This window comes from Drosophila albomicans, chromosome X (assembly GCF_009650485.2).
Source record: "Drosophila albomicans strain 15112-1751.03 chromosome X, ASM965048v2, whole genome shotgun sequence".
NCBI classification, from domain to species: Eukaryota; Metazoa; Arthropoda; class Insecta; order Diptera; family Drosophilidae; genus Drosophila; species Drosophila albomicans.
This window is the reverse complement of record NC_047627.2, coordinates 13,306,819-13,332,375: the sequence shown is the minus strand read 5'-3', so window position 1 is coordinate 13,332,375 and position 25,557 is coordinate 13,306,819. Positions and strand designations below refer to the sequence as shown.

The 25,557-nt window shown below is 32.6% G+C and overlaps 1 protein-coding gene across 4 annotated transcripts in view; it reads right to left on the bottom strand.

Annotated features, from left to right (window-relative positions):
- Window positions 1-19,937, bottom strand: part of LOC117577893 (pneumococcal serine-rich repeat protein) — a 207,837-nt gene extending 187,900 nt beyond the window's left edge. For 2 of the 4 annotated variants that reach the window (XM_052007850.1, XM_034262875.2), the window contains exons 1-2: window positions 19,732-19,929; window positions 15,324-16,387 (exon numbers count right to left, since the gene is read on the bottom strand). The gene's annotated coding sequence lies outside the window, so the exon portion shown is untranslated. Of the gene's footprint in view, window positions 1-15,323; window positions 16,489-19,731 lie in introns of those variants that run through there. The other 2 variants (XM_052007775.1, XM_052007810.1) reach the window with 2 other exon arrangements.
- Between the last annotated feature and the right edge of the window lie 5,620 nt (window positions 19,938-25,557).

The following is a 25,557-nucleotide window of genomic DNA, read 5'->3' as shown; positions in this document are numbered from 1 at the left end:
CCATTTTTCAATAAAAAAAAAAAAAAAACATATTCTACATGTACCGAAAATATACCACAAACATATTAAAATATACCAAAGTCTCTATTTGGTATATTGGTATTGCACTACATTCAAAATATACCATACCTTACCTAAGTATTTCTTAAATAACCTCTATAATATAATAATTCTATATAACAAATAATCAATTTGATTTAAAAATTATACTTAAAAATAAATATTATTATTCTAAAATGGATCACAACTTAGTAAGTGAACAGATTTGTCTTCTTTACGTTTGAGAAAATTCAGGTAAGAGAATTTGGAATTCATGATGCTAGATCAAAAAACAATCGGTCAGTTTTTCAGTTTACAACAAGAACAAGAACAACTGCAACAGAATGTAGTTGTAGAATTTTGGTTCCACTTGGCTACCAAAGCTCAAGAATGCCAAAAAGTTGCGATAGGCACCGAAAATAATTCCCCTTCTTCTGCCAAAACAACAAACAACTTTCAGCTGAGGGTAGCTGAGTGGGTTTTCGGTTCGGTTTGGTTTTTTGGTTTTCGGTTAGGGGGAAACCTAATAAAAATGCATGGAGTACACGAATTTATGTGCATACACATGTATACAAAATACGTATATGTGTGTGTAAAGTTTTCTACATATGCGATGCGGCGCATTTTCGGGGCAGACTGAAGGACAGACGAACGGACGGACGGACAGACGGACGGCAGCTTAACCAAGTTACCGCAAAAATTGCGACGAGGGTCCCGTGGCAGCGACGCATTGCCAAAAAAAAAGCAAAAAAATGCGAGAACGATAAAAAAGGAAGCGAAAAATAAACGAAGTTGCACACGAAAAAATTGGGACAAAACAAAAGTTTCAACGGCTCGGCAATGGTGTTGATATTCTCATGGTGGCGTCGCCAGTTCCCCCCTCTCACTCTCCCTCTCACACCCTCCCTCTGCCTATGCACCGCCTGCTGCTGCTGCTGCTGGTGGTTAAAATATGCTGCGCGCCGGCGTTTCCCGCGTGGAATTTTAAAGCCACTCATCAGCGTTGCATTTGCCGCTTTCTTTTGTTTCTCATTTTTGCTCTCCCTCTGCCCACTCTCTTTCTCACTTTATTGTATGTGTGTGTGTGTGTGTGTGTGTGTGTGTGTGCTGGCGGCATCTTCGTTTTATTTTATTTTATGCAATATAATTCGTCGCCTTGCTCCCGCTCTCTCTCTTCCTGGCTCCTTTTGCGACTGTTTTTGGCAATAAGCTTTTGCCAATGCCACAGGGTTGTATTTGCATTAGCTCAGCGGGGGTGGGAGAGGGACAGAGAGAGGGGAATAGGTAGAGGGAGAGGGAGGAGTGTGTGTACTTTATATTCGTATATTTTTATATATTTTATTTTCTTGCAATTTTTTTTTTTTTTTTTTGGTTTTTTGTTACCCTCATTTGCCAAAGTTTCACATTCTGCAAGCTTTTGAAGCATTGCAACGAATTGCACACACACACACACAAACGTTGCGTGCAGCTAGAGAGAGAGGAGGAGAGTGAGTGAGGAGGGGGGAGGGGGGAACACAGACATGTATGTGGGGTGCGCAGCAGACTTAGATGCCAGGCACTGAGCTTTAATAAACACAGCAAGCACAAGCAAAGAAGAGAAGGAGGAGAAGGAAAAGAAGGAGGAGAAGAAGGAGGAGCAGGCAAGTGCTTGACAATGATTCGAATTTCGAATGTTATTCAATGGTCAATTCGCACAGCTTTAAGCTCGCTTTAAGCTTGGTAAATTGAGAAATTTACAAAACTTTTTAAATATGCAATCAATTGGGAAAATAGCAAACAAATTAATATGTAAAATGAATGCATTTAATATAATTAATAATAAGTTATTTATATTAAAATATAGAAGAAAAATATGTTTTATTCCTTATCTGAAGACAGAGTTTGTTTATCTCATTAACTGAGAGAATGTCAATTGAGTTGAGGCGGAAAGAGACAACCGACAACCGACCCAATAAAGTACATTTATATATAATTTTGATCACCGTCTGTCTGTCTGTCCGTCTGTCCGTTTGAACACATAGAACTCAGAGACTATATAAAATAGAAATACAATTTTTTCGCACTTGTTTCACATTGTTAACTGAAGTATTATATTTTGTTAGCTAACTTTTAGTTAATGTATATTTTTCATTTAATTGATAATTTCAATTATTGTTTCATTAAAAAGTGATATTTGTGAGGAATCTTAATTTTTTTGAAATATTAGTGAATTTATGAGATCAATAAAAAACCGAATGTAATAAGAAATGTTTAAATATTATATTATTATTAGTCTTGAATATAAATTTCAAGTGAATGCGTGATAAATTTCTCTGACTTAACTGTAATAACAATTAATTTAATGTTGTTTTTAATTAATTTGAAATAATGTCTAATTACTTTCTGATTTAATACGCCAGTGTTAGTTATGTGTATAATAAAACGTTTAGGCAATAACAAAACGCTTTAAATTAATGTTTTAATAAATATTTAAATCACTGAGCTTGTTTTCTAATTTATGCCATAAACTTTTATGGTATTTTTATGAAACTTTTTGTTAAGTTGAATAATGGAAAATAACTGAAGTGAATACAAGTTGATGCGATAATTATAACAAATGTGCTAATGATAAGAAATTAAATCAAGTGTTGAATGAAATACAATAAAATGTCGCATTTCTCTCTATTTTTTTTATTTATTATAATTGTGGTTTATACTGAAATTCTATATTATAATGTATACCTCATTATCTCTTTTCTTATCTCATTTAATAATCATTTTATTTTCAGTTTCAATTTAAAAATAATTTATTTTATAAATTTTATAAACATTGCATTTATGAAATTTAATTTAGTCAGTTAATTTAATGCATTTTGAATATGTTAAATTTAATAATTCTATAAATATGTTCTTTAGTAGTTTAGTGATATTTATTTAGTTAAAAAGAAATCAATTTTAAAAATGTCTTATGCAATAATTAACTTAACTTTGTATTTAGTAGTTAATCTCTCATTTAATAATTACTTTATTTTGGAAATGTCGAATTAAACAATGAATTATTGAATTTTATTGCAAAACCATTTCAGTTACTGAGTGAATAACTTTGGGACAACGGAATAAAGTAGCGACGTTTTCCCAATGAAAACGTCGAATTTATGGCTGCAAACACCTGACGAACGATCTTGTGGCCAACTGTTGCTACTGTTTGCTCTCTGTTGCTGGTTGCTGGTTGCTCATTGTTGTAGCTGACATATTTGTCACTCGTTGTCGTTGTCGCATTGTCATTTTGTATTATTGTTTGGCATTCGCCCCTCCCTGCACATCTCGTTTGCTCCACCTCCACATCCATCGAGTGAGTCTCTCTCGCCCTGTTGCTGTGTGCCCATTGTTGCAACTACTAGTGTATTGTTGCCACACGCTTACACGCTTGCAACATGTTTGCCTGCTGCCCTCACTCTGACTGACTGATGGCCAGACTATGCTTGCAACGCCCAGCGTCGTCGTCGTCGTCGTCGTCGTGTGCCTCCTGTGTGCGTGTCTAGGTCTCTCTCTATCTATAAGTCTATCTGTCTGTCCGTCCGTCTGTCTGTCCGTCCGTCTCTCTGTCCGTCTGTCTGTCTATCTGGCATGTCTTGTCTGGCTGTCTGCCTCAGTCAGATAGTACGCTGATATTATTTCATATTTTGGCCAAATTACGAGCTACACACACACACACACACACACACACGATCAGCTTGGCAGCTTTTAACTGGCGGCCGCGTGTGCTGCAACCCTCGATAAGTGCAACAAACGAGTGCAAGACGACGACGACGATGAAGAAGAAGCAGAAGCCTATAAGACCCCCTATATAACACACAATACTACTATTAAACAAAAACAACAACAAAAAAAACCCTAAGCAGCAACCCCAGCGCAAAAGGCAACGAGCCATGGCTTGTGTTCCCCCTTTTTTTTCGCATTTGTCTTCCTTTTGTGTTGAGGCTAAAAATTCCATTTTATACACCTGACCCTGTCGCTGTTGCTGTTGCTGTTGCTGTCGCCATCGTTGCCGCTGTTTGTTTTCCTTGATTATCTTTGGCGTATTTAGAGCGTAAAGCGTAGTCAGACAAAAAACAACAACAACAGCAACGAGATAATGATGGAACGCAGGACAATTCTAAAACAACAAAAAAAAAGACCCCAAATTAAAAGTGAAATTGCAATTTATATTTTCGACAAATTTCCATTGCCACCTGCACGACAAACTGCCGAAAATACGGCAAACGAAATGAAAGACAACAACAACAACGATTACAGGATAACGATACGAAATGAGATGCAAATAATATTGCAGTTTCTCGATAAGGTCACCCTTTTGTGTTCTGCACTCTTTCTTTCATTTCTGATTATTAAAAGCTAACGAGAAGTCAACTTCGGTCTCCCTTTTATAGCGTTCAGTGCCAGCTGTTGCACTTTTTATTTCAAATTATATAAAATACAAGACAAAAGCCATTAGCATATGTAACAAATGTTATTCCATACAAATTTGTAACTTCATAAATTAAACTATGGTCATCTTAATCCGATACTCTTAAGTCACATTAAATTAAGCTTGACAATTGAGCAATTTCAATTAACCCAAATCATTATCGTCATTGCCCTCAAGCACATTAAAGTCGAATATGGTCACCTTAATAATGAAGTACAAAGAGAGCGAGAGTTAATTGTCTTAGTACTCCACATAACTAATAACTTAAAACTCTTTTTATCTTTTCACACAATTTATGGATTATATTGCTTTAATATATATAATATGGTCACTCTAATAGTTTTATGATTCCTTTAAATGTCATTTAGTTCATATATATTAATATACCTCATGACTTAAAGATTTTGCCACAACTTACTATTAAATATGGTCACTCTAATAATCAAATTAAATTCAAATGTGGTAACTCTTATAGTGAACTTCAATTTAACAATTGTTGTTCAAAGTTTAGACTCCAAGCTAAGGTCACTCTAATTATACGTACACGATTTAGACGTATAACCATATTGAATACGGTCACCCGAATATAACCTTAAATATAAAATTTCGTTTGATTGAGCTTAGCAATTGTTGTCTGCGCTCAATATACTTAATTATAGCTTTAACATATGTTCATATTTTATTTTTAAATATGGTCAACCTAATAATTAAAACTTATGTATTTTAATTTTTATTCTGATCAATCTTATGGCGTATTAAATGTACTTAACAAATACTGTTTTGACTAAAGTCACTCGCTTTATTAGTCCTTTATGATTAGTCTGCATAATCATCACAAAAATGGTCACCTTAATAAAGCATTTTAATCTCAAATGAGATCACATTTATGTAATTTTATATAAAGCTCAATATTTATTATTGACTTGACTAAAATTGTCTTAATTGAAATCTCTAAGATTGCTGGAAATATTTAACATGAATATGGTCTCCCTAATAATGCTTTCAATTCACAATTGATTGAATGATTGATTGTCAATCAACGCGCTGAAGTAAAGGTTGAGAACACATTTGAAACTAGATCAAAAGTCAAGATGTGGTGCGATGAACTGAGTTGAGTTGGGGCATGTTAAGGTAAGGTGCATGCCACACAGATTACATAATCAGAGATTAAACCGGGAGCAGATGCGCAGATGCTCGAAAAAGGGCGGCCACAGAAGAAGAAACCTGAAACTGAAGCGAAGTGAAGTGAAGTGAAGTGAAGGAAAGGGGAGGAAATGAAATATGTGCAGCATCCACATGCTGCATGCAGCATGCAGCACACGCTTCAATTGCATTGCTTCATGCCTACACAATGCGAATGTTGCCCCTCGACAGCTCTTTCTCTCTCTCTCTCTCTCTCTCTCTTTGTCTCTCCTCTTCTGTTTCCCCTTTTGAGCTGCTTGCTGCGCATTGCGGTAGCATTGATTTAATCATCATCAATTATATGCAGCAGCAAGTTAATATAATAAAAGCTGCGTCTCTCCAGCTCCATTTGCAACTGCAACTGCAACTTGGCTTCTCCACTCTCCACTCTTCTCCTTCTCCTCTTTCGACTGACATCTCTTGGCGCTTAAATGCAATTAACATAATGACAAGCAACACTTGTGAGCATGCGCATTTCACTTGCCGTCTTGCAACGTGCAACGTGCCACGCAGCTCGGTGGGCCGCTGTCAATAGTGCAGATAATTATATCATAATTGATCTCGTCTCGTCTCTCTCTCGCTCTCTCTGTCTCTGTATAGTGTGTAAAACCGGTAGCATCTGCATCTGCAACTGCATTTGCAACTGCAACTGCAACATAAACTTGACACTTGTCGAGCTGCAGCTGCCGTTTGCATTTTGCATTTTGCTTTTGAGCTTAGCTTGGGCGTGGGCGCCTCAACAAATCCTGAATTATGAACTGTGAATGCAACAGACGTGTTGCACTCACACACACACACACACAGACTCACATTTGTTGTGCCACATAAACCGACAACGAGATTAATTGCAAGCTGACTTAAACTGTGACTTAAACCCAAACTAAGTCGCTGACTAAAATCTCCAAAGACAGCGAAAGAGATTTGATAGCTTGCAGGCTAAGCTTGCAACTTTCTGTGGCAAGTTGCCACGACAACAAAGCACAACCTTTATTTTCATTATTTTATCTGCTATTCATGCATTTCAACTATAAAGAATTCTATTTGTTAAGTCTGTGTTTTTGTGTTCTGTGCTTATTCATATGTTAAAGTTCCCGTTTCATTCGTAAGCGTTTCACTGGCTGCAAACAAAAGTTTTCTTCTTCATTTGATCACACATTATCTTTATGGGTTTCTTCCACATTTCTCTTTCAACATCACATTTCCCTTTTGGTGTTTTATTCGTAAACGTTTCACTGGCTGCAAACAAAAGTTTTCTTCTATGTTTGATCACACATTATCTTTATGGGTTTCTTCCAACATTACTTTTCCCTTTTGGTGTTTCATTCGTAAACGTAACACAGGCTGCGAAAAAAAGCCTTACTCTCTTTTCAATCGAGTATTAAAGCTAGCTCTCTCTATTAGCTATGACTTCTTCTGCCACTTGAAGTACTTTCGCTTCAGCGTTCTATTCGTAAACGTTACACTGGTTGCTTTACTTTTTGTATAGTCAAATATAAGAGTTATGAAAGCATTTAATAACATACATACATATGTGTCTATCGACCATATAATTCAGAGCACTTCCTTTTTGGTGTTTCATTCGTAAACGTTACACTGGCTATTATGAAAACTTATTGTTAATTTGTTTTTGTATTGATAGCTGCCGTTGTTATCTTTCACTAATATTTGTTTAGCTAACCAAAATATAGAATTTCGCCTTTGTTGTGTTATTCGTAAACGTTACACTGGCTGCACTCAAACGAGTTGTAAAATAAAATTCGCCTTAATTACTTTTCTATTTTATGTGTCATGTATTTTCTTTGAATTTTGTTAATTAAGTCTATGACTTTATGTCCTTAAGCTCTGTTCTTGAAATTTGACAATGATTTTAAACGAAAATATATCAAGAAAAAGGTCTAAAATAAAATCTCTTTACAATTTTAACTTTTTTCTTTTATGCAATTTAGAAATTAATATATATTTTTTAACTAAGATTTCTGACAAAAGTCTAAAAAATAAAAAGTTGCAAAATAAAATTCGCTTTAATTACATTTTGTTGCACAATATTTTGTGATGCGTTTCAGATGAAAGAAGAAAGAAGAAGAAGAAGAAGCATAAATGCGTACAGTTGCAGTTTTGAAGCGAGACAAAAGAGCTTGCAAGCAGGACAAGCAACAAAATTGCCAACGAAACGTAGCAAAATAAATAGAAAGAAAGAAAGAAAGAAATGAAATCGCAGCAGACGCACAACAAAAGCGACATCAAAAAACTGGCATAAAATGCTAAACAAAAAAAAAAGTAGAAGAAGAAATTATACACATTTTATTTGCACAGTCCGAAAGAGAGAGAGAGAGAGCACAAACAACAAACAACAAATAGCAAATAGCAACAAAAAGCAACGTAAACGTTCAGAAAACGGCGGCGGCGACTCCAACTCGACACTTGCAACACGACGTTGCAACGTTGACGTCGACGTCGACAGCGACTGCGACTCCAGCGTCTGATTAATTGAAGTGCGAGTTTCGAAATGCGAAATGAGAAATGCGAAAAGCGTAAAAAACAGAAGCAATCCACAAACAAAAAAAAATAAAGAAGAAAAAGACGAGCCGAAAAACGCCGCCAAATTACATTGCCACCCACCACCCTTCGCAGTTGTTGTTGCTGTTGTTGCCTGGTTGCACGTTGCACGTTGCAAATGCGTCGTAGGCAGGTTGCCCAGGTTCTTGATGCCTGACCTGACGCGGCCCCAAAGTGTTGTTTGTTGTTGCCGGTTATTGTACCCGCTATCCAAAGTGTAGAAGGGTATGATAACTTTGTGAAATGTACGTTACAAACAGAAGAAGACATCTCGAATACTATAAAGTATATATATATTCTTGATCAGCATCAACAGCTGAGTTGTTATAGCCATCTCCTTCTATCCGTCTGTCTGTCTGTCTGTCCGTCCGTATTAAGAACTAGATCTCAAAGACTATAAAACATAGAGCTATAATTTTTTGTCGACAGCAGTTCAAGTTTGATACAAAACTTTTGCCACGCCCACTTCCGACCCCACAAATCTGACATTTAAAGTTAGAGCAAGGATTTTTGATACATACTCTATTATTTAAGAATCCTACAAATTTCGTTTCGATCAGATGAAAATTGTAGAAGTTATTTAAGAAATACTTTTTTTGTGTGGGTTTTGCCTGTCAATCTGGTATATTTTACTCTCTATGGTATATTTTTAATGTAGTATCGCATAAATCTACCTAAAATAGCATTTGGTATATTTTTAGTGATTATGGTATATATAAATTTGGTATGTTTTCATAATAATACCGTATTGGTTTATTTTGTACTAGTTTGCTAACTTGTCAATATACCAAATAAAGTCTTTGGTATATTTATAGTATTTTTGCAGTATATTAAATTAGTATATTTTAATATTAGGACCGCACTGTTTTGCCTCCCTATCAATATATACCAAATATAGCAATTGGTATATTTTTGGTGTTTTTGTGGTATATTTTAAAATTATTAATTATCAATATACCAAATAAAGCTATTGGTATATTTATTTAGTATTGTTGCAGTACATTAATATGATATATTTTCAAATAAATACCGCACTCTCTTACTTTTATTCTCAACGAGTAGCTGGTATCTCACAGTCGAGCACACTCGACTGTAGCTTTGCTTGTTTTTTTTTTTGTTTTGCTGCACAGATCCAATGGATACAACACCGAAGGGCTTGCACACACTTATTTTGTCAAATGCAAATATAGACATATTTACGTATTCTATATATACCAAATATATATATACACTCCGATATGAGTGTGTGTTTGTGTGTGTCTCGCTTTGATGCCAGACAGAAAAGGAAATCGCCAAAAAACAAGAAAAAAGGACGAATCTAAAAATTGTTTAATTTGCCGCTGCTGCAGTTGGAGAGTTCGAGTTCGAGTTCGAGTCGAGTTTGAGTTTGAGTTTGACTTTTTTGTTTTGTATTTTATATTTTATACCGACGCGACGTACTATGCGGCGTATGCGTAATATTCCAATGTAGTTTTATTTCAACTGTCTGGATTATATTGATTTGTGCACTGCCTTCTCACTCCCACACTCCCTCTCTCTCTCTCTCTTGTGTCCTTTCAATTTGTAACAAAGTTTTATGCATCCGCCTCTTTATATAAATATTGAAAATCGCTTGTAGCTGTCGCTTCAACAGCAATCAAACTATTTCACGCTGTATTCGTGAACGTTGCACTGGCTGCCAGTTGTTTATTTAGATAATTCCTTAACTAAATTTGTTAGTAGTAGACATTGCTCTATTTTTCTTTGGCCCTTTTATTTTCTTTCGTGAACGTTACACTGGCTGCCAGTTGTTAATTTATTCAATTCTTAAAGTAGATTCGATAGTAAGATATTTCCCAATTAGTGGTTTTACTTCGTTCGGGGAACTTTTTTTTCTTGACCGTTCATTCATGAACGTTTCACTGGCTGCCAGTTACCAGCCGCCTGTTATTCCTCAAATACATAAATTATCTTGGCAGCATTGCTTTATTTGCATATTTATTCTTTATTTATTATATTATTATTATTATTATATTTTAAAGTATATTATGTTTCTCTATTATCATTCTCTCTTTCGTTTAAGCGTTCAATTCGTAATCGTTACACTGACTGCTATGCAAATTTCTAGTCATTTTTTTATTATAGACAGTTGCCTTGCTAACTTTCTGTTATATTTCGCCAATAACCCATTGAGTGAAGTTTCCTTTGTGTTTTATTCCTAAACGTTACACTGGCTGCAAACAAAAGATCTCATCAGTGTTTTCGCACATATTATCCTAATATCTTTTTTCCACATTTATCTTTATATATCGCATTCACAAACGTTGCACTGGCTGCATTTAAATATGAAATATTTATATTTCTCTTTGTTGTCCCATTCGAAAACGTTCAACTGGCTGCATCATCTACTGTCTACTTATTCAACTTGCTTACTAGCCTGACCTTTCTCGAATAATATTTGTCTCACAGCACTTGCTCTTCGTCGTTCCATTTCATAAACGTTGCACTGGCGGCAGCTCTTTGATTGCAGCTTCCTCCTGTGCGTGGAAGTGCTCATTAGTGTGAGGAACACTCACAGCTGGAGATGTTGTTGCTGTTGCTGTTGCATGTTGTTAAGGGCATAAATCTATTCTATTTCGCATTCGGATTCGCATTCGACATTGTTGTGCAAGCTTTTAACAATAGTAATTATCTTGGCCACGCATTGAAAGTAGACGAAAGAAGCAGAGATTGTAGTACTATTAAAAAAGCCACGAGCTGTAAAATGTTGATAATTTCGCACTTTTGCACAACAATAATAAAACACTCGAACTGCATTCGCTCATTAGTTGAACATGCGGAAAAGCCACAAAAGGAAATTAGGCAAACGCAAACGCAAAAACAACGCAATTATGCGAATATTCAATGAAGTTTTGTCTACAAAAAAAGCAAAACCCACAAAAATATGAAAAGAGACTAAAAAAAACTGATGGCAACAAAGTTGCGCATGCGCCAACACGCATCCAAAACACACTCTACGAAGCCCTGAAGACGCAGACGGACAGACGGACCGGCGGACAGACAGACGGACGGACAGACGGACTCCTAAAATACCCTGACAGAAAAATCGAGTCGCAGTCGCAGTTCAGAGACTTCAACTCCAACTGCGTGAGTAGGCGTTTTATAAATATTTATAATTGCAATGCGATTTTTCAATAAACTCGCAACAAAATTGCAAACGGCATTTGCAACCTTATTTCTTATTTCTTATTTCATTTTTTCCTCCTTTTTTTTTTTTTGGTGTGATAAATTTTGTGTGCGCCACGCGAACGAATCAAGTTGAGAATCATTAGCATCAGACTTTTTGGCATCGGATCAGATCAAGAACTGCGGGAGGTCGACATATAAAGTGCTCAAACTTTCAATTAAAGAATGTAGTGAGTACATAATAATAATAAAAGAAACAGGAATTCAATTCAATCAACCATCATGGAAAACATAAATTTCAATACTAAGAAAAGATAAATTTTTATTTTAGTAATTTATGAATTATATAATCAATATTTTGAAATGGAAGAAGAAGATATCTATTTAAAGAGTTTATGAGTTCTATAATTCTAATTCTTGAAAAGATAAATTTCTATGTTAAGAATTTTATAATTATATAAGAAATCTATTTAAATGGAATATATATATTTGTTAGAATTTTAGAATTATAAAAGAATTCTTTTTTAATGACAAAGATCATTTCTGTTTTAGAATTTATGAACTACATATATAATAATTCCTTTTAAAAGGAAAATCTAAATTTCAATTTTATGAATATATATGAATTAAGTAATAATTATATTTATATGGAAACAAATAAATTTCTATTTATTATATTATATTAGAATATATATAGTATAATAATTTAGGATAAGATAAATTTCTATGTTAAGAGTTTTTTCATTATTTAATAAATCTGGAAAAGATAAATTTCTATGTTAAGAATATTTGAATTATATATTAATTCTTTCCAAATGAATTTCCATTTAAGAATTTATAAATTATAAATATAATAATTCTTTTCAAACTTTTTAAATATATAAAAATGTATATTATAAAGTGAAAACTTTATAGCTTTTTTAGCTTTTAATTTTTGCTAATGAATTTTTGAATGCAACTTTTTAAAATAATTTAATGTTATTCAAATTTAAACGAAATTAAGTTCATGAAAAAGAAACTGTTTTGTAATTTGAAAATTCTTTTTATACTGTATTATTTTGAATACCATTATTGAATGTTTATCAAAATTTGATTAAATTAAGGCGCAAAATCTATTTTTTTTTTTTCGACTTTTATAGTTTGTACCATAATTAGAAAATTCTTTGTAGACACATCTATAATTAATTTGAAGGTAGATATAATTTTTAAAATGTTTAACATATTGAAGAACTTTTGTCCAACAATTGTAAATAAAACTTGAGGAAATTTGTGAATTGATTTGTGAATAATTTAAATACGAGCTCAAATTACGCTCTCTTTGCTTTTGACTTCTGGCGCCAAACACACGTCATTTATTTATTTACCTATTTTTTGTATATACTATATATAAATTATTTTCTACTTTTTTGCTTCTTTCGTTTTTGCAAACTCTTCAGATTGGCGGCCGGAAGACGAATTAGTCACTTTTTATATAGTTCCTAATTCTGAGCAAGCATTTGCTTAACGTTTTTTTTTTCTTATAGACATTTTATTTTTGATTTTAAACTGTTTTTTTTTTTTAGTAATCGGCACTTTTGCTTGGCCCACAAAATGTTTTCCGTTACACATTTGATAACATTCAGCAATATTTGCAGCGCACATCCGTTTCTTGTAATCGCTTCAATCACTCAATCAATCAATCAATCAATCATTCCATGCGACAACAATGCGGGAAGTAAATGCGAATTATGGCAAAACTTGCATCCACAACTTTTCGCTGCATTTGCGAAAAGTAACAAACAAATAATATATAGAGGAATTCTAGATTATTTATTTATTTTTGAGAGTCTAGAAAGTTCCTTAATCTTAACTTATAGCGAATTTCTTTATGCAATCCTTTTCTAGTTGCTATCTCAATTTATTTTTACATTTAATAACCATCTAAGCTGCAATTCAACTAATAAATTAATAACTAATATTCTATGTTCAATTATAGCTAATACTTAAGCTAATCTATTTAGCTTAAGAACATTATTCTTTCATGAGTTCATTGTATTCTAATATATATATTTATTTCCCTTTTTACTAAAAATTATATCATATTCAAATCAATTTTGCTAACTAAATTTCTTGCCAGCTTTTCATATTATTTTTTGTTGTATACTTTTTAATGTTATTATTTTCTGTGTTTTATATTTTATTTTATAGTTTTTTTCTCTTTCTAAATAAAAATTTTTTTTATTTTGTATTATAATTATATTTGTTTTATATTCATGGAAACTTATATTATTCAACCTCTTTCCCTATTATATTATTCCAGGTTTAACTATTTTTTATACATATTATTATATATTGTTTCTTCATTATTATTATATAATACTGATGTCGACATCTACACCTATCTATAACCGAATCTTTTTATTCTATTTTTCTCTTTTATTATACTTTTATTTATTTTATATTTTTTCTTTGTTTTTTCATATTTTTAATTCCTATACTTTTAATTATTTTATATTCCTTTTTTTATAACTCTTTATTAGCTTTATATTTTTTTCCCTATATATACTTAAGTATTTTAATCTGCACTATTAGCAAATTCATTTCCATTATATAATATTGTTGCAGGCACACATTTTCATAACCTGATTCATTTATTTTATTTTCTGTTTAAAGACAACTCTACATATTTTATGTTTTGTCTTTCATTTTTTTTTATCAATTTTATCCTACTTCTACAAAATTACAAAATTCCTCATTATTTTCTTTTAAAACTTTTTTATTCTAAGTCTGCAATATTTCCAAATTCTACATTATTATTTTATTTTATTTTATTTTACTTCTTAATTATAATTTTATTTATCGTTAAACTTAATATTTCTTTTATATATATATTTTTTTTACTATACTATTACATATTCATTTTTTTATAAACGTATTCTCTTTTATCTCTCCATTAGTTTTATATTTTCTTTCTTTATAAACACATTCTCTTTCCAACCCATTTCCTTATTATTACAGAGCAATATTTATGTATAATTACTTGAACTAAACTCTAAGCTCGAACTCTGCAATATTTCAAAATTCCTTATTATTATTTTATTTTTTTTTTATTTTTCATCTTTATTATAATTGTATTTATGTTATAGTCTCTCTTTCCCTTAATATAATTTTTCATATTTTTATTTACTATACTATTATATATTCATTTCTTTATAAACTTATTTTCTTCTATCTCTTTATTAGTTATATATTTTCTTTCTTTATAAACTTATTCTCTTCCAACTCTTTACTTATTATTATAGACCAATATTTATGCATAATTTTTATCTATTTTATAACTAACTAACTAAACACTAAACTCTAAACTCTTCCTTATTATTATTTTATTTTCTTTAATTTTTCTTATTTATTATAATTTTATTTAAGTTATAGTCTCTCCTTCGTTTAATTTCATTTTTCTTAATTTTGTTTCCTATACTTTCATTTATTTGATATTCCTTTCTTTTTTCTCTTCCAACTCTTTATTAGTTTTATATTTTCTTTCTTTGCAAACTTATTCTCTTCCAACTCTATCCTTATTATTATAAGGAATAACTAACTAACTAATCTCTAAACTCTTCCTTATTATTATTTTATTTTCTTTAATATTTCTTATTTATTATAATTTTATTAAGTTATAGTCTCTCCTTCCTTTAATTTCATTTTTCTCAATACTTTCATTTATTTGATATTCCTTTCTTAATTCTCTTCTAACTTTTTATTAGTTTTATATTTTCTTTCATTCCAACTCTTTCCTTATTATTATAGACCAATATTTATGCATATTTTTTTTAATAACACGTCTCTATTCTCTATAGAGAAGTTCTTTCCTGCTGCGAATTGTAATTAAGTTGGCAACAAACACTGAACATTCAACATTGATGTAATTTATATATAATTAATTAATTGCACTCACCATAAACGCCAAACACCGCAGTTTAATACTTTGTTGTTAATGTTGTTGTTGTTCTTGTTGTTGTTGTTGATGTTGCTGATGTTGAATTTGTTTTCGTTTTTGTTGTTTTGTCACTTGATGTTGCCTCTTTTTGCATTTGTATGAATTTTTGTTGTATTTTTGTATTTTTTATTTTGAATATTTTCTTGTTTTCTTTTATAAATTTTGTTGTTTTACTTTTGTTAAATTATTTTCTTGTTGTGTTGTTTAAAAACTGTTCGAAAAGTGAATTTTTTTTTTTTTTTGCATGCACAACCAAAACAAAAATTTTTTCGTGTTTTGTTCTTTCTGACAAAAATTTATAATTTTTCCTCGTTTTGCGTTTTTTTTTTTTTTGTGTTTTTTTTTGGAGGGGAGTTTTTTTTCGCTTTTGTGTTTTTGTTTTTGCCGAAAAAACTTTTAAATGTTGATGAACGAAAAAAATGGAAAATGAAAATCTTGCAGCTTCATTAAATTTTCCGTGTGTTTTGTCTGCTTTGAATTTTCATAGCATTTTCTTTTAGTTTTTGTTGTTGGAAAGTTCAAAGTTCAATTTGTTGTTGTTGGGGGCGTTGCAATTTGTTGTTGTTGTTGTTGAGGATTGTTCAAAAAAAAAAAAAAGAAAAGAACCCAAAACTAGACATGAAAATTGTTGCAAGTTTTGTTGTTGTTGTTGTTGTTGCTGCCGCTGTTCTTGTTGCAGTTACAAATGTTGTTGTTGTTGTTCTTTTCACACACACACTTGAAGAATTGCATTTGTTGTTGTTTTAGTTGTGGTTGTTAGATGTTGTTGTTGTTGTTGTAGCTGTTGTTGTTGTCGTAGTTGTTTCAGTTGTTGCTGCTGATGTTGCTTTAGTTGTTGTTGCTGTTGTTGCTTTTGTTGTTGTTGTTGTTGTGGTTGCTGTTGCATTGCAGTTGAGTTGAGATGTTGTTTTGTAGATTTAAATTTGTTGTTGTTGTTTTAAAAACGCTTGTGTTTGTTATGAATTTTATTATAAAACATTTTGTTGTTGTTGTTTGTTGTTTGTTGTGTTTTGAGTTTATGCCTGCAAAAAGAGAGTTGTTGTTCTTCTTCTTCATTTGCCGTCGCAACACAAAACAAAAAAAAAAAACTGGCAAAAAAAATGCACAAATGTTGCAATGTTGCAAGGACACACAAACAAACAAACAAACAAACACACAAATTGCGCGCGCAACAACAAAGCGACAAACAAACAAAATTTTTGAAATTCAAATTTATGTACTTTTATTTTTTGGTTATTTAAAATTTAGTAAACATTCGTGTTGTTTGTTGCGCGTTGCACGTTGCACGTTGCGTGTTTTGTGTTGTTGTTGTTGCCGCCGCGCTGTAAAAAAGTCAAACGAACGAACGAACGAACGAACGAACGAGCGAAGGAACGAACGTATGAAAGTGTCTGCAAGAACTGCAATCGCATCGCGTGTGAAATCTCTGCGAAAGTCCAAAGAACGTGCAAAGCAGCCAGCGTCGCAGCCAGCGTCGACGTCGCAGTCGCTGCGTCGCTGCGTTGCTGCTTCGACGCTGCCGAATGCGAATGCGCTTCGGACGCAACACGACGATGACGATGACGATGACGACGTCGCCTTTGCTTTGCTTTGCTTTGCGTGCGTGTGTTTCTATGCCTTCGTCTATGTATGTGTGTGTGTGTGTGTGTGTTTGACTTAAGAGCGCCGCACGCGCTTCTACAAAAGAGCGCAAAAATGCAGTCAGCAGCGCTGTTGGCAGCGCAGTTTACAATTGCACTTTGCGCTCTCTCTCTCTCTCTCTCTCTGCTCTCTGCTTGCGCTCTTTCACTCAATTGAGCGCAGCACGCAAATCAGCTGCAGTCGATGGAAATAACTCAAAAATTAATACAAACGCAGCGCACATGTCGTATGCGTAATATCTACTCTATGTGTGTGTGTGTGTGTGTGTGTGTGTGTGTGTGTTTCTAGTCACAGCTGTGAAACACTTTGTGAACTTCGTTTACCAGACTGCAAAATTCTATTTTTATATAAATCCCATTCTCATCAAACTCTCTAAACAAAACACAAAACTTAGTAAAAAAAAAGAAAGTTATAAAACTCAAAATTAAACTACAAATTTATTAATAAAAATTCTCCAAAAAATTCACTACAAAAATTTGTTAAAAACAAAATTCACTAAAAAATTAAACTGTTTCTAATTAAAAACAAAATTTAGTTTAAAAATATTTTAAATTTAACAAATTAATACAAATTTATTAATAAAAATTCACTAAAAAATTTGTTAAAAACAAAATTCACTAAAAAATTAAACTCCTTCTAATTAAAAACAAAATTTAGTTTAAAACCACTTTAAATTTAACTGCAAATTTATTAAAAACCAAATTTAGTAAAAAAAAATGAAAGACAAAATGTAGAATAACAAAATTATCATTGAAAATAATTATTATTTAAAATTGAATTAATAAAATTTGATTGCAAATTTAATAAAAATAACAAATTTCGTATTTCAATTAAAAATTGAGCTGCAAATTTGGCAAAAATTAATATTATAAAATTAAAAATTAAACTTCAAATTAACTAAAAACAAAATTTAGTAAAAAAATTGAAAAATTTATTTGCAAATTTATTAAAAACAAAATGTCGAAGAACAAAATTATCATTGAAAATAATTAATATTTAAAATTAAATTTTAAAAAATAATCAAATTTGATTGCAAATTTAATAAAAATAACAAACTTCGTAAACACCTTTTATTTAAAATTAAAAAATTGAACTGCAATTTTGGCAAAAATAAATATTATCAAATTCAAAATTTAACTGCAAATTATTATTCAAAGCAAAATGTACTAAAAAAAATATATTATAAAATTTTAAATTGAACTGCAATTTAAAAAAATTAACGAAATTGACAGTGAGATAAGAGATTTCAAATTTCATAAGAACAACGAAATTAAAATTTATAACTGCAAATCTATTAAAAACAAAATTTACAAAACAAAATTCTAAAATTTAAAATGGAATTAAAAAAAAAAAGGATTGAATTGAAAATTACAAAACAGATTGCAAATTTTATAAAAACATCAAATTTAAAAAAACAAATTTTTTTTTAATTAAAATTTAGAACTGCAAATCTATTAAAAACAAAATTTACAAAATAAAATTCTAAAATTTAAAATGGAATTAAAAAAAAAAGGATTGAATTGAAAATTACAAAACAGATAGCAAATTTTATAAAAATACAAAATTTAGTAAAGCAAATTTTTTTAAAATTAAAATTTGGAACTCTATTAAAAACAAAATTTACAAAAAAAAAAATTTATAAAAATACAAAATTTAGTATTGCAAACGTTTTCAAAATTAAAAATTGAACTGCTTTATTTATTATAAACATAATTTAGCAAAACAAATTTTTAATTCAAAATTTAAAGCAGACACAAAACTTATTAAAAAAAAATAACTAAATATTGTAAGAAAATCTAGAATATAAATTTTGCAATTCTTGTGTAATTTTGTAATTATTTTGTTCTTCTTTTAATTTAATTAAAATTAAATTTAATAAAATTATATTAAATAAACTTGCAACATTTAGATTTTCTTTATTTTTCCATTTTTTATAGTAAATTTTCATTGTATAATTTTGTTTTGAAGTCTGGCAATTAAGTTCACAATTTGTTTTAACTGCTTTTTTTTTGTTTTAAATAATTTTCATGAAACTTTCTCAAATTTTTGTATCGCAATTTAAGTTGAATATTTTTATTTCGTTAAAAACTTTGCACATTTCAATAAAACTTAAACAATGTCCTGTTATGTTCCATTTATAAAAAAAAAAAAAAAATACCGACGGCAATTTAGTCTGTCTTCTTCTTCGTAACTCTCACTCTCGCTATCTCTCTCTTTCGCATGCGTTTAGCGTTTGTCTCTCACTTTGTTCGCTGCTTCTTCTTCTTCTTATTTTTCTTCTTCTTGCCACGATCTCAGCACACTTTCCAGAGATCGAAAAAATACAAATACAAAAAACACTTTTGTATTTCAAAAAAAAAAAAAAAAACAAGATGAGAAAATATTGCAAAACGTTTTTTTTTTTATTTTCACTTTTCCACTGCTTTAAAAAATTTTCATTATTATTAAATATTTTTGATTTGCACTTGAAAATGAAAAATTTGCATTTTTATATATAATATATATTTCTTTGATTTTGATTTCGATTTTTATTTGCAATTTTTCAAATATATATTTTGCACAACACAAACAGTAAAAAAAATAATTTGCTGGCAATTGAAAATACACAGTAAAAAAAAAAACAGAGAAAATGAGTTTTTTTTTTTAAGGCGCGCGCGACGCGTTTTAAGAATTTTTTGGAGTTGAGTTGAGTTTAAAAATTTATTTTTTAACAAATTTGAATTACTTTTTTTTTGTTGTTATTTGTGAGAAGGCGCAACAACTTGAACGAAACGATTTAAGAGAATTGTGTGATTAATAATTTGAAATATATTTTTGAATATGAGTTTTGTTGTCGGTTGTCGGTTGTTGTTGTTGCTGTTGGTTGTTCGAAGTTGTTGTTGCTTCTTCCGCGAGCTGCGTTTGTGCGCGACAACGTGCGGATCTGTTATGATTCAATACGTTTTCGATACGTTACGTTGAACGTCGCCGGACCACGCGACGCGACGCGACGTCAACGGCGGCAGCGCGACAGGCTCACACACTCACACACACACACGCAGAGAGACGCAGCAGAATGCAAAAACGAAGAGGAAGAAGAAGCAGCAGCAGCGGAGACACGAGCAACAACGATTCTAAGCGACGCTCAAAACCAACGACGACGTCAACGTCGACGCATCGCTGCAGCTGCAACTGAGCTCTGCCTCCTCTCCACCCCTAAATGCTGGCCACCCACACAAGCAGAAGAGAAGAAGACGAAAAAAAAAAGAGCGTAACACACGCGACTGCGATTGCGACTGCGACGCTGCTCTCAGTGCATGTCCAACTGTATGTTGGTGTGTGCGTCTCTCTGTATGTGTGTGTGTGTGTGTTTAGTGCGAGCCAATCAACGGCTAAAATGAATCGCAAGGCGCGTGAAACACACGAAAAATAATTATTAATGAACAAATCAACAATTATTATTATTCGGAAATTTACACACAAAATACCAACAACAACAACAACAAAAAATGCAATAAATTGCGTAATTTAAAATACATATAGAAAACAAAATAGAATTAAAAACGCATAACGGTAAAGAAGAAAGAAAATGATAGTCGAAGAACATAATTTCCAGAAGATTCTCACAGCGAGAGTGAGAGAGAGAGAGAGCGCAAAGAAAGCCGCCAAAATAGAATTGCAACGCAATGCGATGAAGGGGGAGGGGGAGGGGGAGCCACCCTCAACGATCTCACAAAGAAAGTTGGAACAACAAAAATAATCAAATTTCGTTTCGTCTTTTTTTTTGTTGATGATTTTTTTTTTGCACTAGTATTTTTAGCCGTTTTTTTTTTTGTAGAGGGAATATTTTATTAGCCACGCAATTTCGAGTTTAGAATAAATATTAAAAAAAAAAACAGTAGTTGTTGTTATTGTTGTAGTTAGATTTTCTTAGCGCTTCACTCACACACAAGCGACGAGGAGCAAACGAAACAACCGAATGAACAAACTGAACAACTCTGAGCTGAAGCGACGCGACGTCAACAGCAGCAGCAGCAGCAGCAGAGGAGGCGGCAGCGGCAGAGACTCGCAGTCGCTGTGCTCCAAACCAAAGCAAACCAAATCAAACATACACACAGACACTCCACTCACACACACACATACAAACACACGCAGCGACAGCGCAAAAATTTTTTGCAAACTGCACACACACACATGCATACGTGGCGGCAGAGTGAAAACGTCGCGTCGCCACTTGCAAAAAAGTTGCATTCGCAGAGAGCGAACGACAGAGCGAGAGCGAAAGAGAGTGAGCGAGATCCTCCAGCAGACGTCGCAGCAACAGCAACAAACAGCAAACAGCAATGTTGCCAAGCTCCCCTTTTTTTTTGTTTTCGCACAGCTCTTTAGCAACATGTTGCTGTCGCCAAAAATTCTGAGAGCAAGCAGAGAGTGAGTGAGAGCAAAGGCAAAGGCAAGGCAAGCGTATGAGTGAGTGAGTGAGCATTCTTTGCCATTTTGCGAATTCTCTTTTGTCGCTTCACTTACGCACACACACACCTGCTTGCTAGTGTGTGCCAAAGAGATCCCAACGCGTCGCTGCCGTCGTCGTTGTTGCTGTCGCTGCTTGAGCGTGCGAAAAAATTAGCAAATAAAATAGCAACAACAAACGCACGCACACAGAGACCCGCATATAGAGAGAGCGAGAGAGAGAAGCACATGGCATAGAAAAAGTGTGCAAAAAAATTAGAAAACACAAAGCACACTCACACACACACACACACGGACAACAAGTTAACTTTTTCGGCTCGCAAAAAAAGTAATGAAAAAAGAAAAACATAAATTAAATGAGCAAAAAAAAAAAAAAATAAAAAACGCGATTCGCGCAGATATCTCGCTAGGGGCCCCCGATGAGTCTAGAAATGAGCACAACAACAACAACAATAACAACAACAACAACAACTTAACCGACAAATTCGCACAACATTTTTGCAATGAAGAGGTGGTTGGTCAGAGAGAGGGGGGGAAGGGCAGCAGTTGGGGGAGGATTGTGCTGCTGAGTTGGGCAGACAAACGACATAATTAATCACCTGTGTTGCTGTTGTTGTTGTTGTTCTTCTTGTTGTTGTTGCTGCTGCTCGGCGATCGTGGCGAAAGTTTGACAAGCGCTGCGCGCATACAAAGCGTGCACTCGCTGCGCGCAACACTTTGACAAGCACTGCTGCCAAGCATACGCATGCAAAACCACAGTTTGAGCAGCAATTGATCACTCACTAACAGTTGACGAGCCACTGAGTGGCAAAGCTTACGCATGCAGTGCTTTTCAAACTGTATTGCCCTTCATCATGAAATACAATTTGCAACTGATAAATTCTTTTATTATTGTTATCTTTATGTTTATTTTTTTTTGTAATTCAATGTGGAAATGAATGAAATGTGGAATTATGATATATTTTAAAGATTAAAAGCTTTTAATTAACATTAGAACTATATTTTTAAATTATTTCATTTAATATTAATATTCTTTTATTTATTTAGTTAACATTAGGATTATATTTTTAAATTATTTCATTTAATATTAATATTATTGTATTTAAATTTTTAAATTATTTATTTGTTTTTTATTAATATGATTTTTGTTTTACAATACTTAAGTATAATATAAAAAGATAAAAAAAAAATAGATTTAAGTTATATGGAAAAATTAATTAATCTTAATTAATCGTTTTATGTATTTCCCATCCTGAGTTTTCACTGATATATATATATATGTAGTACATAATAACAAAAAAAAAATATATATATATTTTTGATCTTATGAAAAGTTTTTAGGTTTTAAAACTGAAAATTTTGTTTTTTTTTTATTAACATAATAAGAACTTGTGTCATTTATTAAATATAAACATTAAGATTTTCATGATCTTGACCAAAATTCATAGTACTATGGATAAATCTACAACTTTTTTTTAGAGCATAATTTCTTCGCTTATTTATTATTATAATTTAATTACCAAACATTTAAATATATAACAAATTTGTCTAATAATAGATTACATTTTATTAATTCTTAAACGCAATTTTTTTTTTTTGTTAATTTTACTATTTTTGTTGAATCATTTCTAATTATAATTTGTAAAAAAAAACGCAAATAAATAAAAGAATCTTGTATAATACATTAAATATTTAATTTTTTATTATATTGTCAATCATAAAATGGAAAATAAAATATAAAAATTGTATACAAAATTGTATTAATTATTTGCGATTTTTGTTTATAAATTATAATCATATCAAATACATTTATATTCATATTCGTATAATTTATTTATTGGCAAAACTTTAGCAAAATGATTTTAACTATACAAGTTAATTAATTTACTAAAATGAAACAAAGTTTAGGTATTTTCTTTAGTGTATTAATAACAAATATGACACATATGAAATTATGTATTATTTCATAATTAATTTTAACTTACAAAATTAGTAATCTTAAAATCCAAACTTCAAAAAAATTAGTATATATCGTTTTTTTTTTTAATTTTATAATTTATCAAATTAGTAATTAAATATTATTGTATTAAAAATAATAGTACAAACCGCTTTATTTAATTATATTATTTATAAAATTTGTAATTAAAAAAAAAAACTTAAAAAAAGTACATATTGTTTTTTTTAACTTGATAATTTAAAAAATTAGAAATTTGCAAAAAAAAAACTAAAAAAAAATAGTACAAATCGCTTTTTTTATTTTATAATTTATAAAATTAGTAATCTGAAAATTCAAACTTAAGAAAATAGTACAAATCGCTTTTTTTAATTTTAAAATTTATAAAATTGGTAATTTAAAAAAAAAAAACTTAAAAAAAATAGTAATAATCGCTTTTTAAGTTTTGTTTTGCGATCGTAAAACACTTTTCCCTGTGGATTTTTGGTTTAGCAAGCACTGCTGCATGCGGTTTGACAGCAACTGATGCAGCAGATCATGTTTGTTGTTTTGATTTGTTTTGTTCTCGCACTTTGTTATACAACGCAACCACAAGTCGCGTCCCTTCCCCTTCCCCTTCCCTTCGCCACTTCCTTTTCGCCTACTCCCCTTTCTTCTCTCTCTCCGCCGCGGGCCACACGTCGCTTTTTGCTTGTTTTCATGTTGTTCTCGTTGCGTTTTGTTGTTTTGCATTTTCATCGTTGGTTTTGTTTTTATTTGCGAATTCGTTGTTTGCTCAATAAAATCGAAATGCAAGACATTACAGTTATCCCCCGTCTCCCTTCCCCACCCACCGCTCTCTCTCCCCCGCTCTTCTTCTTCTTCGTCTTTCGACTGCTTCGAATTTGTTTTTGGGCAAACGTCAGCAACCCCTTTTTTGAGCTGCCAACGCACGCTCTCCCTCCCGCTCCCCCCTTCACCACACAGAGACCAGCACGCAGTCGCCACACACACACAGACAGTCACACACACACACACACACGCGCATAGCACGCAACACTCAAATAAACTCAGACATTGACTCCAAAAAGGCAACGACAACATCAACGGGGTTGCTAGACGAGGGGCGTGGAGGGGGGCGGAGAGAGGGGGCGGCTGAATGGACTCTGTGCCTATGTGCAAGGCCCAACGGCCGACACACACACACACATACACGTATAACGCAGACGACGCGTCTCGACATCGACGTCGACGTCGCTGCCGCTGTCGACGACGCAGCCGAGACAAGTTTCGTCCTTTTGGCGTTCGTTTTGCGTTTTTTTTTTTGCGCTCCTTTTTGTTGGCCTGCGTTGCCAAGGGTTTCCTTTGTTCACACAAGCCAAGCTAACACCCCCCCTACCCCTACCCCCTACCCCCCTCTCTCTCTCTCGCACTCAAGTCTGTTGCACTCACGACCCCACGACGACGACGACGCCGCCTAATGACTAACGGACACTTTTTTTTTGTCAGCTACACACACACACACACACACACATGCACTGCGTTACACTTGCTGCTCCCCCTCCCACTATTGTTGCCTGCCCTTCGCTTTGCCTAAAAAAAAAAAAAAAAAACACCGTTCTGTGTGTGTTTTGCATTTTTTGTTTTGCTCGTTTTGTTCGTTGCGTTTTCGGCCGCTGCGTCAGCGTCGCACACTTGTGACGTCGACGTCGACGCCGGCAGCGCGACGTTGCTGCGTTTTGCTCTTTGGCGCTCTCGCTCTCTCTCTCTCTGAATGCAGTTTGCCAGCCAAAAGAGAGCGTGTGTGTGTGTGTGTGTGTGAGTGAGACTGCGAGACTTTTGAGTGTGAGTGCGAGTGCAAGAGGGAGAGAGGGAAAGGGGGAGAGCGTGTGCTCCTTTAGCAACATGTTGCGCGGCATCATTTTTTGCATTTATTTTAATTAGATGCGTGACAAATGTGAAGAATGTGTGGATGGTGAAGGGGGAGGGGGGAAACAGGGTTGCCACCAAATTTGTTTTTATGAATGCAATGAAGTGTGTTGGAGGGAGAGAGAGGATGCGCTGTCAATGTTAATGAACTGAGTTCGTAGGGAGAGAAGCAGAGGGGGGAAAGCGGGATTGTGAAGGATTTTTGGGCAAAATAATAATAATAATATTTTTACAATATGC